Here is a 16,844-nt window from a genome sequence, read left to right on the forward strand (position 1 = left end):
CACAGCTACAAAAACCTTCCTAATTCAAAAGCCCTGAAGAGTACAATTAATTAAATCGTAATCGCCATTATAAAAGGGCATTCCGAATATCTGGATTAGGTAACTCCATCGAATATGGGAAAGTATGTAAATTCTCCCATGAGGCTCTAAGGCAAACAGTGGAACTTATCTCAGACAGATAAGCGATGTCTTTGGCCCTTGGCTCTGCCCTGCCTCTGGCATCTAGGGCCATATGTAGGTAAAAGTGAAATACCAAATTCTTAATATGGAATTTTACCGATTCGGTATTAAGAATTCGGTATTTCCGATGTAGGTAAAAAATCGGTATTTTTTACCGATTTGGGAAAAATCAGAAAAACTAGACCGAATCCTTAATACCGATCGGTATTACCGAATCTGTATTACCTAATCGGTAAATACTGATTCGGTATTTCAAAATAGCAGCAATTGAGGAATCAGCCAATCATGCGCATCCACCCCACCTCCAATCCAGGAAGTGGCCGCACCCATGCAGGTGAACTGCATCTGAAACTTCTGGAGAGGCAGGGAGTGCAGAGGAGGACAGAGGAGCCACTAGGAGAACTTTACCTGTGAAACCTGCACAATGTCTGACAAGGAGACAGACAAAGAAGGTGCTGAGAGGAAGAGAAAGTTAAAGTTCAGTGAAAGGGAGCTCCAGGTCCTAATTGAGGAGGTGGCCACACAACATTCGAAGCTGTTTGGCAAACAGCCCCTGCAAGTGGCTGAATCTGCAAAACGGAAGATCTGGCTGGGGATATAGGCACAAGTGAATGCCATAGGAGTGACTACCCGGGAAATAGATGAACTGAAAAAGAAGATGGCAGAGATAAAAAAACAAGCCAGCCTGACAGGAGGAGGAAGAAACAGGGTGCCTGCACTGACTGGTCTTGAACAGCTGAGCCGGACAGCGTATGCGGAATCAGTGATGCAGACAGCTCAGCCAGAGCTGCCAACAAACAAGGTAAGAAGCATGCACACCTATCTGCGCCCCCCCTTCCCTATCCCAATTCCCCAATGAGGCTGTGTGAATCCCACTCTAGTACAGGTTTTACTAATCACCAGCAATGCATTCTGGGAGATGCAGTCAGTGGAACACGTATCACGACAGTCATCCCGCTGAACACCAAGGCATGTGACACACATCAGTGATAAGCAAGCAGAGGACAGAAAGATAGTGTTCCAGGAATGACAATTTATTATTGCTACGTAGGGCTGCCAGACTAGTGAGCTAATGTACAATTTCTGTCCACAGGCGAGACCTAGCGCAGGGCTGCACGAGACAAGGGAGGAAGGGCACCATGGAAGGAGAGAGCGGAGGAGGCCAGTGCAAGTACAGGGCACACCACACCACCACCGCCAGCATCACCACCACCGCCAGCATCACCACCACCACAAGCATCACCAACACTGCTAGCATCCCCAACACTGCTAGCATCACCAGCAGCAACAACACCGCCAGTGGCAAGACCCAGGAGGCATGCAGTTGCCACTCTACAAGAGATGGAGTCGTCCTTGGAAGACACCAGGGGGGGCGAAATCTCGACTGTGCCAGTGGATGGCAGTCCACCTCAGGGAGATCGCACACAGGTGCCAGAGGCCGCAGGGCCAGGGAACTAAGTCCACCTATACAGGGTGAGGACAATGGTGTTTTTGCAGGGCTGGAGGCAAACATGGTCAAGGTTCAGCGCCTGTAAGGGAAGGCAATACACTCTGTACAGCAGAAAATGAGACTGAATTGTAGCATGCATAACATCGAGAAGGGCATCAGCACTATGAACTCCACGCTGTCGGAGGGCATGAAGGAGATGGAGGAGGGCATGAAAGGGATGGCTGAGGGCATGAAGGACATGTCCCAGGCTGTGATGCTGCTGTGCAGAAAACTTGAGGGGGACAGGGTGGCACGGCGCAGGGAGAGGCAGAAGAAGGAAAACCATACAAAGATGGTGAACCGCCTGGTAACTGCCACATCTCTACTCTGCAGGCACTCCGTGGCCATGCAAGAAGGGATGCAACAGTGCAGCCATGATGTCTCTAGGGGGCTTGTCAAGGTCACAACTGTACTAGAAGTGCTCCTAACAACTCAGGCTGCCAATACTGGTGCATGTGATGTGGGGGATGCCGAGGAGACTACCAGTCGCAGCAGTATTACGCCCCCTGCAACTGAGACCAGGAGGAGCAGCAGGCGACATGGGGCTGGCACTGGGACCATTTCCAGTGAAGACAGTCTGCTGAGTGAACCCAGCAGTGTTGTGCGTGGCCGCAGGCGTTGATGCAGCCCACACTTTGAGTACTCTATTGGGTGACTTAACCCATGACAAGCTCTTAGCGTTGTCACAAATAGGACTGGCAAGTTGAGCCCTTTGTGTAGTGGTGTAGAACCCAAAAATAAAACTACGTCATTCAAATGCAACAACTGGCTGTGTCTCCTTACTTACTCAGAAGTAGTTGTGTGTGATCTATGCCCATCTTTGTCTCCCATCTGATGCTGGCACCACTCCTGCTGCGTTGGGCTCTGGCTCAGCAATTTCATCATCATCATCCTCTGAGTCCGTTAATTCAACTTCTGTGCCTTTTTTAGTGGCAAGGTTGTGCAGCATAGAACAAGTTGCAATGATTTTGCAGCAGATGATGGGTGTGTACTGACGGGCGCCTCCGCTTTTGTGGAGGCAGCGGAACCTGCTTTTCAATAGTCCAAACGTGCGCTCCACTACGTTGCGTGTTGTCTTGTGTGCCACATTGTATCGTCTCTCACTCGGGGTTGATGGGTTTAGGTGGGGAGTGAGGATAAATGACCGCACAGCATAAGCGCTATCTCCTAGGTGAGAAAGAGAGTGCCATTAATTACAAACACCGACACATTAATCTGCTGTTTCCATCAGGGTGTGTCACAATGATTTACCTAGCAGGAATCCTTCTCCAAATTCTCCTGCAGCCAGGCGTGTGTAGATCCCACTGTTCTGGAACATGTAGGAGTCGTGGGTGCTCCCTGGAAATTTGGCCACAATGTCGGTGATTATGTTGGCTGCATCGCAGATTACCTGCACATTTATGGAGTGGGTGGATTTTCGGTTTCTGTAGATATACTCAGTGGCTGCAGGTGGGCAGATTGGAATGTGTGTCCCATCAATGCACCCTATGACATGTGGGAACTGTGCCATTTGGTAAAAGTCTGTCTTGGTTTTCAGCAGTTCCGCCTGTGTGTTTGGGAAGCTTATGGAGTGATGCATTCTCTGCATCATGGCGTCCAGGAACTTCTTGAAGAAACGGGACAGGCAACTCTGTGACACCCCACCTACCGCAGCTATCACCCCCTGGTAACTGCCAGATGCAAGTAGGTGTAGGCTACAGAGCACCTGCACATGTGGTGGTATGGCGTGCGCCCTTGTTGTTGGATGGTCCAGGAGTGGGTGCAAGTCCCTTATCAGGTCCATGATGGTTTGGGGGTGTAGCCTGTACCTTTCATGGATCTCAGCCTCAGTCAGTTGGAAGAGTGTGATGCGCTGTCTATAAACGCACTCCACCCGTCTCCAGATCCTCACTCCTGCTGCCTGTAGCCATAGTCCCCTTGCAATTGCATAGAAGGCCGCCATAGTGATCACACTGTTGCATTTTGGGATTGCTTATATACACTTCACCTGATTACCACCTGCTTTCATTCAGTGTTAATTACCGACTCCTAAATACCGAATTTCATGAAATTCGGTATTACCGACTTTTCCTACATCTCTTTTATCGTTTTTACCGTTTCTTAATTGCAGATTCGGTAAATTAGGAATTGATAATTCCGATTCAGTAAATTAGAAATCGGTAATAAGGAATCGGTATTTACCGATTCCTTATTACCGATTCCTTCCCTACATTGCGCATGTCTATATACCGGTCGGTAACGGTGAAATTTACCGAATTTCACCGTTACCGACCGGTATTTGGCCACCTACATCGGGCCCCTAGTTCCTTCCTAGATTGCAAAGGAAACTTCACAATTGTGGTTTTCTAATTTAGGATACCTTGAGAATTTCAGGAAACTATCCCTTATCGCCTTAGCCCACGTCGCTCGCTGAACATGATTTCATGTCAATAATAACTTAGAACTTTTACAACCAATGGATCTAACTGTTTATGACAAAAGCGAATAGTTCGAATTTTAGTACTACAATTACATGACTTTAAGTGGGCTTTGATCCGGACAGTTTGGGCCATTGTACATTTAGGAAACCCTATGTGACTCCTCTAGAACCTTTAACTCCCTTTGTTCCTTCATACATTCTAACTTCTGCTACAGGGATGGGCAATTTATGCAGTCAAAAGCAGAAGGAAAGTCCACAAAGCAACAATAAAAATTCCCTCTAGTTTGGATTCCTTTTTGGGCCATGTACCAGAGGCTAAAACAATGATCAATTGTTGAGTGACCATGTTTGAATCACCGCTGCTTTATTGGGTTTAGATTGTTAGAATTGATCCAATCTTTCATGCAATGGATCAATGCTTTTGCATAGATCTTTGCTTCTACATTTATCATACTAATCAACCAGGGAGAGGAGTTGGCCTAACGGCTAGGGCGGTCTACTTGGAATCTGGGGAACTGGGTTTGAGTCTTGGCAATGATACTGAACATCCTGTGATTCTGGTCAAATCACTTAATTTCCCCGTGCCTAACAAAAATGAATGTGTGTCCTTATGTAACGTAACTGGTGCTATGTAAAGCACTCTGATACCCGATTTGGGTCAAGTTCGCGCTATATAAAACTCTATTAAAAAAAAAGTCATTTTTTGGGTCTGAAGGATTATTTAATCTTTCTTTAGTATGGGCTTAAAGTTAGCAACTTTCTAGCTATCTGAAAAGCATTCTGTTTTGGTAAACCATTTAAGGGTGATCTTAAATATTCTTTTCCAGGACTTTATGTTGTTTTTAATTACAGTTACAGGCAGATTGTCATGCTCTGCAGCATGAGTCAAATCAATTGTTGAAATCATCTTTTTCAGTGAGCTTGCAGACAAGTATTCAGAAGGTCTTCATCATCCACATACTGGTCTTTTTTACTTTCTTTTCATTGTACCATAAGACAACACAGTAATGTATGGAGTACGCAGTACCTTTGAGAACTTGTTATGAGCAAGTGAGTCTTAAACAATTGTTTTCAATGGCTTCTAACAATTTAGGGCCCAATTACGATGCCGCACGGAAAAGCCTTTTGAGCGCCATAGTTCCGGAAAAAATCCCCCCACATGAGCCTCGGCATTTCCGTTGGTCAAATTATGATGCAATGTACGCAAAATCAGACCCCGGCGGACGGATGTCACCGAAGACCATCCACCACGGCCGGAAAAGCTGCAGATCTGACCGCGGCAGATGGGGAAAGCTGTCCAATGGCTTGGAAAGGCCGCTCCTTGCGCGGCATGACCGCACGGCTAATTACGATGAGAATGCGGAGCTGGCGGACCGAGCACTGCGTCCGACTGCCGCACATGCACATAGGCCAAATGAATGGCAGATGGAACCAACTTTACAACAATACCCAAAGTGTACCTGTACTCCCTGCCGCCCTCAATCACAACACACACGCCACAATGATACACCCCAACTTGCACCTGGTAAGGAAAGCCACGCACAGCATGGAAGAGACATCTGGAGGCCATCACTCATGTGGACACACCCACATACCACAGTATAAAACAAACCCCTTCCTGGACCAGCATCCTTTGCACACCATGAGCCAAGACAGAGAGACAGGACACCATTGACTCACATTGTACAACATCACACCCACGTATCTCCACACAACACCACTTTCACCCACACACCTCACACACTTCACATATCACCACTACTACCTTGCACCCAGCACCTCTCATTCATTTGCACCATGCCCCCCAAGAAAATGCCTAAATTCACCGACTCAGAGTTGAAAGTGATGGTAGACGAGATAGTCAGGGTAGAACCACATTTGTTTGGGCGCCTGGTCCAAAACACCCCACTTGTTCACAAGAATCAAAAGTGGGCAAGGATCCACAGCAAAGTCAATGCCATAGGGACCACCCTACACACCGTGCGTGACATCAGGTAGTGGTGGGCCGACCTCAAGGGCCGGGTCAAGCATCATGCCCAGAGGAACCACGCTGGGGCCCAAAGAACTGGTGGCGGCCCACCCATTCCACCACTAACCTTCACTGAATGGGAGGAGAAGGTGCTAGCCATAATGCATCCATAGAGTCTCACAGTAATCTAGGGGGGAGTGGAGGCTGGTAAGTACTAACAAATGTCTCACTGCAATGTACTGTTGTGCACAACAAGTGAGCCTCAATCGCCAGCCCACATCAAACTCATGTGGAATGCATGCTTTCAATATGAATGGATCACAAGGCTAGCATTTCCTCACTCAGCTTCACCTCACAGGTAGGTAGTCAGCCCATGCACCCTGGCCTCCCTCACAGACAGCATGACCCACCATCCCCACCTTACAGCCATGTGTCAGCTGACTCTGTCAACAGTGCCTCCTAACAGCTAGGTAGTCATCTCACTGGGGAGGGGGTTGTTGAGCCCTGACAGCAAGACCACAACTTCCACAAGGCCCTCTGTCTTCCCTCACAGACAGGATGGAGCCAAATGACCCCCACATCCCGCACCTGGTAGCCAACTCTGGAACCCCCCCATAAGTTGTAGGCAGTGCACATACACCCAATACCATCGAGAGGCCACATGATTCACAGTGTCAGTGATGAATTGACATATAACTGCTAAGCAAAATACAAGAACGCGATCACAAAAAGCCAATGTGCAAGACCCATTGCCTCAAAGCAGAAAGACTCGGGTCAACACAACACATGCATGGAGACTCTGTCAAACCTCACAAACCACAGGAGGTAAGTACAAAAACCATAACATAAATCATGGAGTTGCGGCATAGTAGTCAGATACTCATGGAAAAGACACAAATGTCCAAGCATGAACTGAATCAGATGAGCAACAAGTTGGTACCAGAGGACATGTCCTTGGAAATACAATATCTATACAAATGATTTTGTACCTTCTGCCATGACACATAGCTAACGAGCAATGTATGTACCTCAACAGCACGTTCAACTGCTGACAAACTGTAATGGATGCATAGTAACACCAAGCTGAAAAGTAAGGTCATCTCAAATGAAATGTGCTAAACATGAAGATCAAAGTTATGCTGTGTACTGAACCTGCCGACAATATAACCTCTCTTCAACAGGTGACTTGTCAGCAACAGAAGGCATCTGTGCTATGGGCGGGCCCAGACAGTCTCCCCCCTGGAAGGTGAACCCTCGGATGCAGCCTCCCTGGTCTTTTCGGGTGAGGATGACCGACCTGGCCCTCCGGCGTGCCCAGGACCTCTCAGTCTCTGGCCCTCACTGTCCCCACCACCACCACCACGACTCCCACAACAGCAGCACCACTAACGCAGACCCCTGCAGCAATGACCTGTGTGGCAGCCACCTCCACCATCACCACCGCTGCCTCCAACACTGCCCCTGTGCCAGCAGTTGCAAATACCACCAGGCTTATCGGTGCAGGAGACAGTGTGCGGTGGCAGCGCCAGGTGCCGCCACAGGTCTGTGGCAGCAGGGCATGTGGGAGGACAACTGGGGGACAGCCACAGGAGGACAATGAGACAGAGGCCCTGGACACCGTGCTGACTGTCCATGGTGCATACCAGCAGAATCAGGGACAGATGGGCCAGGTCCTTGAAGAACTGCGGGTACTCCATCGGCTGCTGTGCTCCACAGACACTCGTTTGTGACAACATGTGGAGTACATGGGCAAGCTCGTTGGTGTCCTGAGGGGCATGCATGCAGCTCAATTCGCTGCCATTCCTCCCCCCCATGGCCAGCCGGATGATAATCACACCACCTCAGCAGCGGCCACAGGGAGAGGTGAGTCGCACCACGGCGAATCCTCAGACACCTCTGAGAATGTAGCAGGTTCCCCCAGGCCAAACGGCAGAGGGGGAATCTGAAAAAGACCCCGGGAGGATCACGTGCCACAGCACCGTGCCGTACCAGTTCTCGGAGCAACCGCTGATGCCACCACTGTAACATCGAGCATTGACTATGTTGTAAATACGAATCCACATTGCCAAAAGGATGGCAGTGTTCGGTTGGACTTTGGAACTCTACCATTGTGTCTTCGACCCTACGTATCCGTGTACCATTACTTTCCACTTCACCCCTCATCTGTCACTCATTGCAAAAGAAACACAACTCACAACAGTATGCCTTTGTGTCAAGAGCATTTTCATCACAGTAAGTAGCATGTTGACTCACATTGCAATGTGTCCGAATATGTAATAGCAGAAATCCATTGAGAGAGTGGAGAAACATGGAAAGACACAAGGATAAATAACAGTGCATTGCCGCAACCGCAAAAGCACACCATGAGGCAACACTGTAAATGTGGAATATAATATGCATTACAGATAACACCAGCAAACACCATCAACATGGACAGCAGGGGGACAAGAGCACAAGACTGCATCTCCCAACACAGTTTAGCCCTTAGCATTCTGGTAGATGCAGTTCAGTTGAAAAGCTTACTTCTGTTACCGTTGTCGTGTGTCACCAAGTTTGGTGCAGGTCAGTCCTGTGAATCTCTAGACACATGTGTGTCGCGTTATCCTTCACACATCAGTAGGGGTAAGATACATTGTGATGGGTGTCTGCTGGGGAAGCTGCCAAAATCTACTCGGGTCTCTGTACCTCTCCCTGCCCAACTCAGGTGAAACACCTCAGTCACATGACAAGTAAGCAACATGACTGAACTGCATTTTCCAGAATGCAGAGGGGTACACTGTGGGAGGTAAAGCCTTGTGCTCCCATCATCCTAATAACATCATCATGGACATGACGGAAGTAGTCACAGATCACAGAACAATGACATCCTTAGCAGTGTGCCCACAAGAGCCAGCATCACAACACATCCTGTCATGTGGATGATGGTGACATTGTTGCATTCACACACTCAAGTACTGTTGCCCATAGATTTTAATGTGACATGTACGATCTAGGCATGTTTACCCACATGTATAACAGTCCCTGACAACATACCAATGCTAAATCTGTTTTACAACCGAAGTTATCTTCTCCTGAATGATCACAACTGCTGCTGTCACAGGGCAGGCATCGCGTACATAGGAACTGTTGCACACTGTGTTTCTTGCTGTATTAATGTTCTCCTTACTCCCCCATATGTGATTGTGGATAGTCATTTGTGGCCTCACATTCCCACAGCAAAAGCATACTTCAATAAGTGTGCAGGCACAATGGGCTTCTGTTTCAACAAGCAGTCGCTCACACACCAGCCCTGAGACCTTCGAATTCCAGGTGCCATGACCGTCCCGCGCGATTCATTCACTGCTGAACACGGCACTCCCACTTTGTTTCGGGGGACTGACACAGAAATCATTGGAAGCCTCTGATACTGAAGGCCTTTGCACACTTTTTTCAAACTTGTGGGCTCAGGCCTTGTCCCTCCGTTTCATGCTATTTTTGGAGTACTAGCCGGTGTCATTCCTCCAATTTTCAGACTGCATTTAGCAGTTTGATATCACTACTTGTGGGTGTACAGCTGAGCGCTGGTTCTGAGAGTGCTCTCACGTCATGTCTGCCTGTCCTGTGGTCCAGGTGAACCCCGGTCAGTTGGAACTGTACCGTGACCTCATGCAGCTTCTCTTTGGATATGTCCCATTAGCTGTGCTGTGCATCAGTTATAGGCTGACCTTCCGCTATGCCTATTTTACCTGCGTACAACCTGTGTTCTGTTATCGAAGATGCCCCTTTCACTGGGCCATGGATGTCTGCCTTCCCAACACAGCCCTTGGTGTCCTGGATCATGAGCTGTGGGTGAGTCCTTTGTTGGTCCACGATCAGGAGTGCTCCGGTGATACACGTTTGTGGGATGCCTTTCAATGTGTCAGACAGGCTGCCAGCTGCGCCTGTGCGTTTGCGCAGAGGCTCCTGTTTCAGGCCTACATCGAGCCTCTCCCAGGTTGCCATGGGATGCTCCTTTCATCCTCATGGTGCGAGGAGCACATCTGTTCCTTCATACTGCTGGATTGGATGGCGGTCCTTTTTGCTGAAGATGATTTGGATCGTCTTTTGGAACTGATTGCCTTCGAAGCTGCCTGTGCCTTCTTGGATTCGTAACTACTTAACAGTAACAGGAACTGTTGGTGACTAATTCAATATCCTTTTACCTTTTTCACGCCTCCTGACATGAATTGTTATTCTGCTCTCTGACTTTGGCCATGTCTGCAATGGCTTTGACTCTGCTGCCCTCTGCATTCTGTTTTGCTTGGTACCACAGACCTGAGCAAGGGAAGGCTGTCATCTGACCGTCATGGACATTGTCGACTGGCATGAGCCCGGCTTCCATCATGCAGCTGTAGCGCACGAAATTTACATGGCGTAGTCATTTTGCAAGTACATTAGTATTTGTCTGTCACATGAGAAGTGTCCGCAGAGCTTGTTCTCTGTGCGGTCCAGGAATACTGCCTACCCATTCTGTCCATGGTCAGAAGACATTGTCAGTTGTCATTCTGTTCTGGTCAGGCCCTAGCATCCTGATTCAACAAAGTCTCACAGCTGCTAGCGGTCACGGGTGCCTTACAGATGTCATGGGGAGGCAGGCTAGTTGTCCCACACTTGGAGAGGGATCCATCTAGTGATGAGAGCAACACAGCACATGGGATGTACATTTCACCATGTATTGGCCGAGAAGTGGGGTCTGCTTACAAAGCCCATAGACCTGGGACATCTCATACAACTCCTCCCAGCAAGGGGTGGGGGGATATGCTCATGGGTCTACGTAAAGAGGGATCATTGATATGACATCTTGCTTCTTGTGATATGGATGTGTCTCTATGGTAACTGTTTTTGTACTCCTGCATTCTCAACTTGTTGTGGCACGTATGTAGCATGTTTTGACACTAGTAAAAATGCACATTTCAAAGCCTTTCTTGTCTTCAACCTATCTACTAGTGTACACGCGCCTGAATATCTCTGAATGAGTAGGAGAGCTAGTAAGGCACTATAGCGATTGGGTCCTGTGCTCATGGGTGCTTCTGGGTGCTTAGTCCCTGCATGCCCAAGTTCTCTAATCCTGTGCATAGTCCTGTATGTGTAGAAAATGCCAACAACAATTCTCAAAGTTTGTGAGACAACAGCAAGGCACACAGGTACAGTCATAGTCGCTCATTGTGAACTTACACTCAACGGAAGTTGTTGACGATGAGCTGCGGAAGCTGGTCAAGGCCTTCTTCATCACCATTGTCATCATCACTGGGCATGTGTGGGTTGGTAGCGGGGGGCTGCTGCTGTTCATCGTCGTCCAGTATCATGGGGATCCTTCTGTGCAAGGCCAGGTTGTGTAGCATGCAGCAAGCGACTACCATCTGGCATACCTTCTGTGGTGAGTACATAAGTGCACCATCAGTCTTGTCCAGGCACATAAATCTTGAGCTCAGCTGTCCATTAGGGCGCTGCATCACACGACGTGTCCTCCCATGTGCATCATTGTGTAGGATTACCCCCGGCATTGTTGGATTCTGCAGTGGGGACAGCAACCACGGATGATTGGGATACCCAGAGTAACAAAGTTGTGAGACATACAGGCAAAAAGTGTGATCTGAGTATGTGATTTGAGCCACATGTCACACATACATCACAGTCATTGATACAGCCCACTCACCAACTAGCCAGACCTGCTCGGCCGCAGATTGGCCATCAATTGGGTTTGGTGCTGTTCCTCAACATGCAGGAGTCATGTCCTGAGCCAGGATACTTTGCACGCACGTGTGGGATGAGCTGATCTGCCTGGCATACCACTTGCATGTTGATGAAGTAGTAGTGTTTGTGGTTCCTAATGATGTGTTCACTTGCCTGTGGTGGAACGAAGGCAATGTAGGTACCATCAATGGCTCACACAACATTTGGAATGCCTCCCAGTTCATAGTATTCCCCCTTTACAGCTGCCAATTCATCCCTCCTTGGGATGTGGTAAATAATTTAATTACCGGAACTTAATTTGATGCGGAATATCTATAATAATAGCTCAGTAAAATAAGAGGCAGAATCCGTGGTATTAGAGGTTCGGAACGGGCTTTATTCCAAAATCAATTCGAATTGAGGACTCCATATTCCATCACCACGAAGGTTCAGGAAGTGAAGGACCAACTTTATTGACAAGTAATCATTTTTATACAATAGGCATTACAGTGAAACAGATGTAGGAGGCGTAACAGTTGATGACAAAGATAAGAACATACATGCGTAATTAAAGTGGGTGTAACTGGGCGTAACTTAAAGAACGTCATCAGGTGTGATGTCACTATAGGGTGGTTCTATGAAAGAATTTCGCAATGTCAGCAGAAATACTTGGCAGAGATGCGCGCGCAGCAGCATGACGTGTGATTGACGTGCGACTAGGGGGTGAAGGGGACTTGACATTTAGCTCTACATGTGGAGACAGAAGTCTGGGGTTATGTCAACCTAATCCCAAATCATATCTAACATCCTATGTTTAAAGAACTGTGTTATCCAAGAAGAGAGGTCTCTTAGGATAGAATCTTATTCTATACTGACTATACTAACTGTTAGTGCGTGTACAAGCGTCTAAGTGTCTACACTAGATGGGAGGGCAGAAATCTTCCATAGTAACAGGGCTATGAATTACTTGCATAAAGACAGAGAAGCCGGGCCCTTTGCTCGATAGCTGGAAGAATGTTTACTTAAACTACTAGACAGGAATGCATTGGGTAGGGAGCGGAGCAAAGCAGATAATCTTGAAGGTGAAATACAGTTTTTGGCAGGCAACAGGCTGGAGTCAGGCACCGTTAGCCGCGCAGGGAGTAGGACAAAGTTCATGGGTACAGATGCGAGCTCAGACTGGAGCTTTCAGAGGCAGAAGGCAGAAAAGGCTTGATGGCAGAATCAGGGCCTACTCGCCTGGACTGTAAAATGGGATAAATGAACCATATAAAGCCGGTGGCCTTTCATACTTAGGAATGGAATATCCGACCCATACATGGCGGATCTGAAAGAGGACATGTTGACGGTGGACACACATGTGTTTGCGTCTTCATAACTGGAACTGGAGGAAACATACATGTACTTATGGTTTATACATGAAACCGTTGGGGTCCAAGATAGGGGACATAACTGACCATAAAAATCCATATTTCCACATTCCCTCCTTGTCCCCTACTTGCCCTTAAGAGATATCAATCTTCATCAATCCGTTGATCTGTTCATATAGCATCATTTGCTCTTCTTTCTTCTTCCGGGATGAATGAAATCTTGGTGGTGGAATACACGATGTGGCACACAGACCACAGATCGCTGGTCCACATTGTAGGCATAAACAGCAACTGAATAGTATGAGAAAGCCAATACCTAGGAAGGATAGGACCCTCCATCCAAAGGTAGATAATACACCCCAAAACCAACCGGACCAAGTCCAGGTGCCTGGATTCTGGTGTATCTGGCTTACAATCTTATGAAGGCGAGTTATGGCTTTATATACAGATGGCGAATTTTCTGGTATGAAAATGCAACAGCTTGATCCGATGACCCTACAAGCTCCGCCCCTATCGGCCAGGATGACGTCAAGGACAAGACGATTTTGAAGCACAACAATCCGCATAGCAGACTGCTCTTCTGTTAAATTGCCTAAGGCGGAAATAGTTTCGTTCACTACTGCTTCAAGGGTTCTGGTTAATCTACGTATCAGCTTACTATTGGTAACTGTACCTATATAGGGAAAGAGACCTTTATTGAAATCTGTGTATTTTTCCCATGCTGTCTCAGTGTAATCGACTATTGGGAGATCTCTCTTTGTTAGGGTAACAGACTTTAAGCAAGACTAAGTTCAGGTTTCCCCAAACCCAGTTGTCTTGATAAACTGCGGAATTCGAATCTAGGGAATTAATTAAACTAAACCATGCTCCACAGGAGCCATTGTGTGTGAACGGATATGGAAAGAGAGGCAGAATTCCCTTATAGTTCTGATAGGGAGGGAGTCGGCCACATATCCAACAATTTGTAGCATTGCTAACCTGATGGGAATGATGTAACATACTAATAAAAGTGTTATTGCGCAGCGCAAATCTATAGGATAACTCATGCGGTGGTAATTCACTAAAAGAATGTTCAGCAGTAACATTGTAAACATGTTTAGAAATAGGATAATATATGTGCAACAATATACTTGCAGTTATTATTAAAAGACATAAGAAAAACAGAATTAATAACGTCACTGTGCAATGACTACGCAGTGATTTACAGTACGCATGTTGTTTCAACTGGATTTTTCTGTTTCTTTCTCTATTCAGGTCTAGAGGATACATGTCAAAGACAAATTCGACTGATTCACCTTGGAGAGGACTTAAACAATCAAATTGCCTGACCTGTTAGACCTTAGTTTTAGTTTATATTGTTCTTTGTCATTCAGTTCAACCAAAGGAAGCTTTGAGTCAATCGGTGAAGACACGCAAGGTGTGTCATTTACATCAGAAGGTAGTCCATGAAATTTCTTGATATGACTTGAATCTATCCAGCCTTTTCGACCTTCGATCTTCACGGCTGTCCTCGTGGTTAACAGTACGAGTTGAGGCGATTTCCACCTAGGATCCAGCTGAGACTTCCGGTCAAAGTTCCTCACTAACACCAAGTCCCCTGGAATTACGTCATGGGGTTTCACCTCGGTGTTGTCGGGAAAGGCTGCAGCTACCTGTGAACGACAAGATTGTAGTGCAGACATCAAGGAAGCTAGGTAATCTGTCAGCATATTACAGTCTACATCAGTTATTTTGCGTGGTATAGGCGTCCCCCACATATTTGGTGGTCTACCAAAGACCACCTCATAAGGGGATAGCCCTGTTCGAGAGTGCGCTACCATTCTCATGTAAAAGAGTGCAACTGGTAAGGCTACTACCCAGTCGACACCTTTCTCTCTACATATTTTGGACAATCTAATTTTCAGAGTTTGATTATGTCGTTCCACGAGACCTGCTGCCTCGGGGTGTCGGACACAGTGAAATCTCCACTGATAGCCTAACAAAAGTGAAACGTGTTTCATTAGTTCGGATGAGAACGGCTGGCCGTTATCTGAGTAGACAACACGTGGTAAACCGTACCGTGGGAAGAATTCTCGAACCAACTGTTTGGCAGTAGTCGGGGCAGTGTAATCTGAAACCGGGTATGCCTCTGTCCAACGGGAAAGAGCACAAACAACTACAAGAACATACTTGAATCCTCGACATCGTTCCATCTGGATATAATCCATCTGGAGGACTTCAAAAGAGTGATCAGGAGGCTGAAATCCACCCTGTTCTACGGGAATGCTTTTACCTGGGTTAAACTGACAGCAGATCATACAGGTACGGACTTTTTGTTTAGCTGCTGCTCGTAAATGTTTATTGAACCAAATGTGTTGAATGCTGTCTAGCATAGCTTTTTCTCCTAGGTGCGCTGGACTATGTACAGTATTAATGATAACTTGGACCATTGAATCAGGAAGGAACCACACAGATTTTTCCTTCGTCATCCATCCTTGATCCGTTTGGGTCCCTCCTAATTCAGTCCATTTCTTTATTTCATCTGGTGTAGCATGTGTCTGTATGTCAATTACGTCAAGAGCGGGATCCTTAACCGTCATGCAATGTGCTGGTGTCGGGACTATTGTCTTTGTCATGTCAGATATTTGAGTTTGAGCAGTCTGTTTAGCTGTTCTGTCAGCTAGGTCATTGCCTTGGGAAATGATATCAGTAACTTTCGTATGAGCTTTACATTTCATAATTGATATCGCAGTGGGTAGATGTATTGCATCTAATAAGGCATGAATGAGGGGTCCGTGCTGAATGTGGGTACCGTGAGAAGTTAAATAACCTCTCTCTCGCCACAGCACGCCGAAGTCATGTACAACTCCGAATGCATAACGTGAATCAGTATATATGTTGACTTTTTTATTTGTGGCTTGAATACAGGCTTGTGTCAGAGCGATGAGCTCTGCTGCTTGAGCGGACAAGGTATTTATGCGATTTGTTTCAATGACTTCAGTGTCTGTTGTGACTGCGTAAGCAGCCACTAGCTCTCCTGTATTTGTTCTCATACATGAACCATCTACATACAACGTCAGGTCTGGGTCTGACAATGGGACGTCTGTCAAGTCTTGTCTGGGTTTCGTCGTGATAGTGATAACTTCAATACAATCATGTGCAAGTGGGTCTGTTCCGTTTACTGGTAACAGTGTGGCAGGATTCAATGTACTACAACGTCTGATTTCTATATGTGGCTGAAACAATGTTAATTCGTAACCAGTGAGTCGTGCTATAGTCAAGTGTTGTGTCTGTGTGCGGTTCACGAGAACCTCTACTGCATGTGGTACTTGTACTGTCAATTGGTGTCCTAACACTATGGCATCGCTTTGTCGTATTGCTAAAGCTGTCGCTGCCACTGATTTCAGGCACGCAGGCAGAGCCTGAGCTACGGGATCTAATGTACTAGAAAAATAAGCACACGGTTTGTGTGATCCTGCTTGTTCCTGTGTGAGTACTGACAAAGCAGTACCTTCGCGTTCTGTAACAAAGAGTGTAAAATGTTTATTGTAACATGGTGTTGCTAAAACGGGTGCTTGACATAAAGCTTTCTTTAAGCTTTCAAAAGCTTGTGTATGTTCCTGAGTCCAAGGGAGGACAGTCGATGTGGCCGCCTCCTGTGTTGTCAACTGAATGAGTGGTTTTGCTAGAAATGCATACTGAGGGATCCACTGCCTACAATATGAAGTGAGGCCTATAAAAGCCCGC

This window comes from Triturus cristatus, chromosome 8 (genome assembly GCF_964204655.1).
Source record: "Triturus cristatus chromosome 8, aTriCri1.1, whole genome shotgun sequence".
Lineage (NCBI taxonomy): Eukaryota > Metazoa > Chordata > Amphibia > Caudata > Salamandridae > Triturus > Triturus cristatus.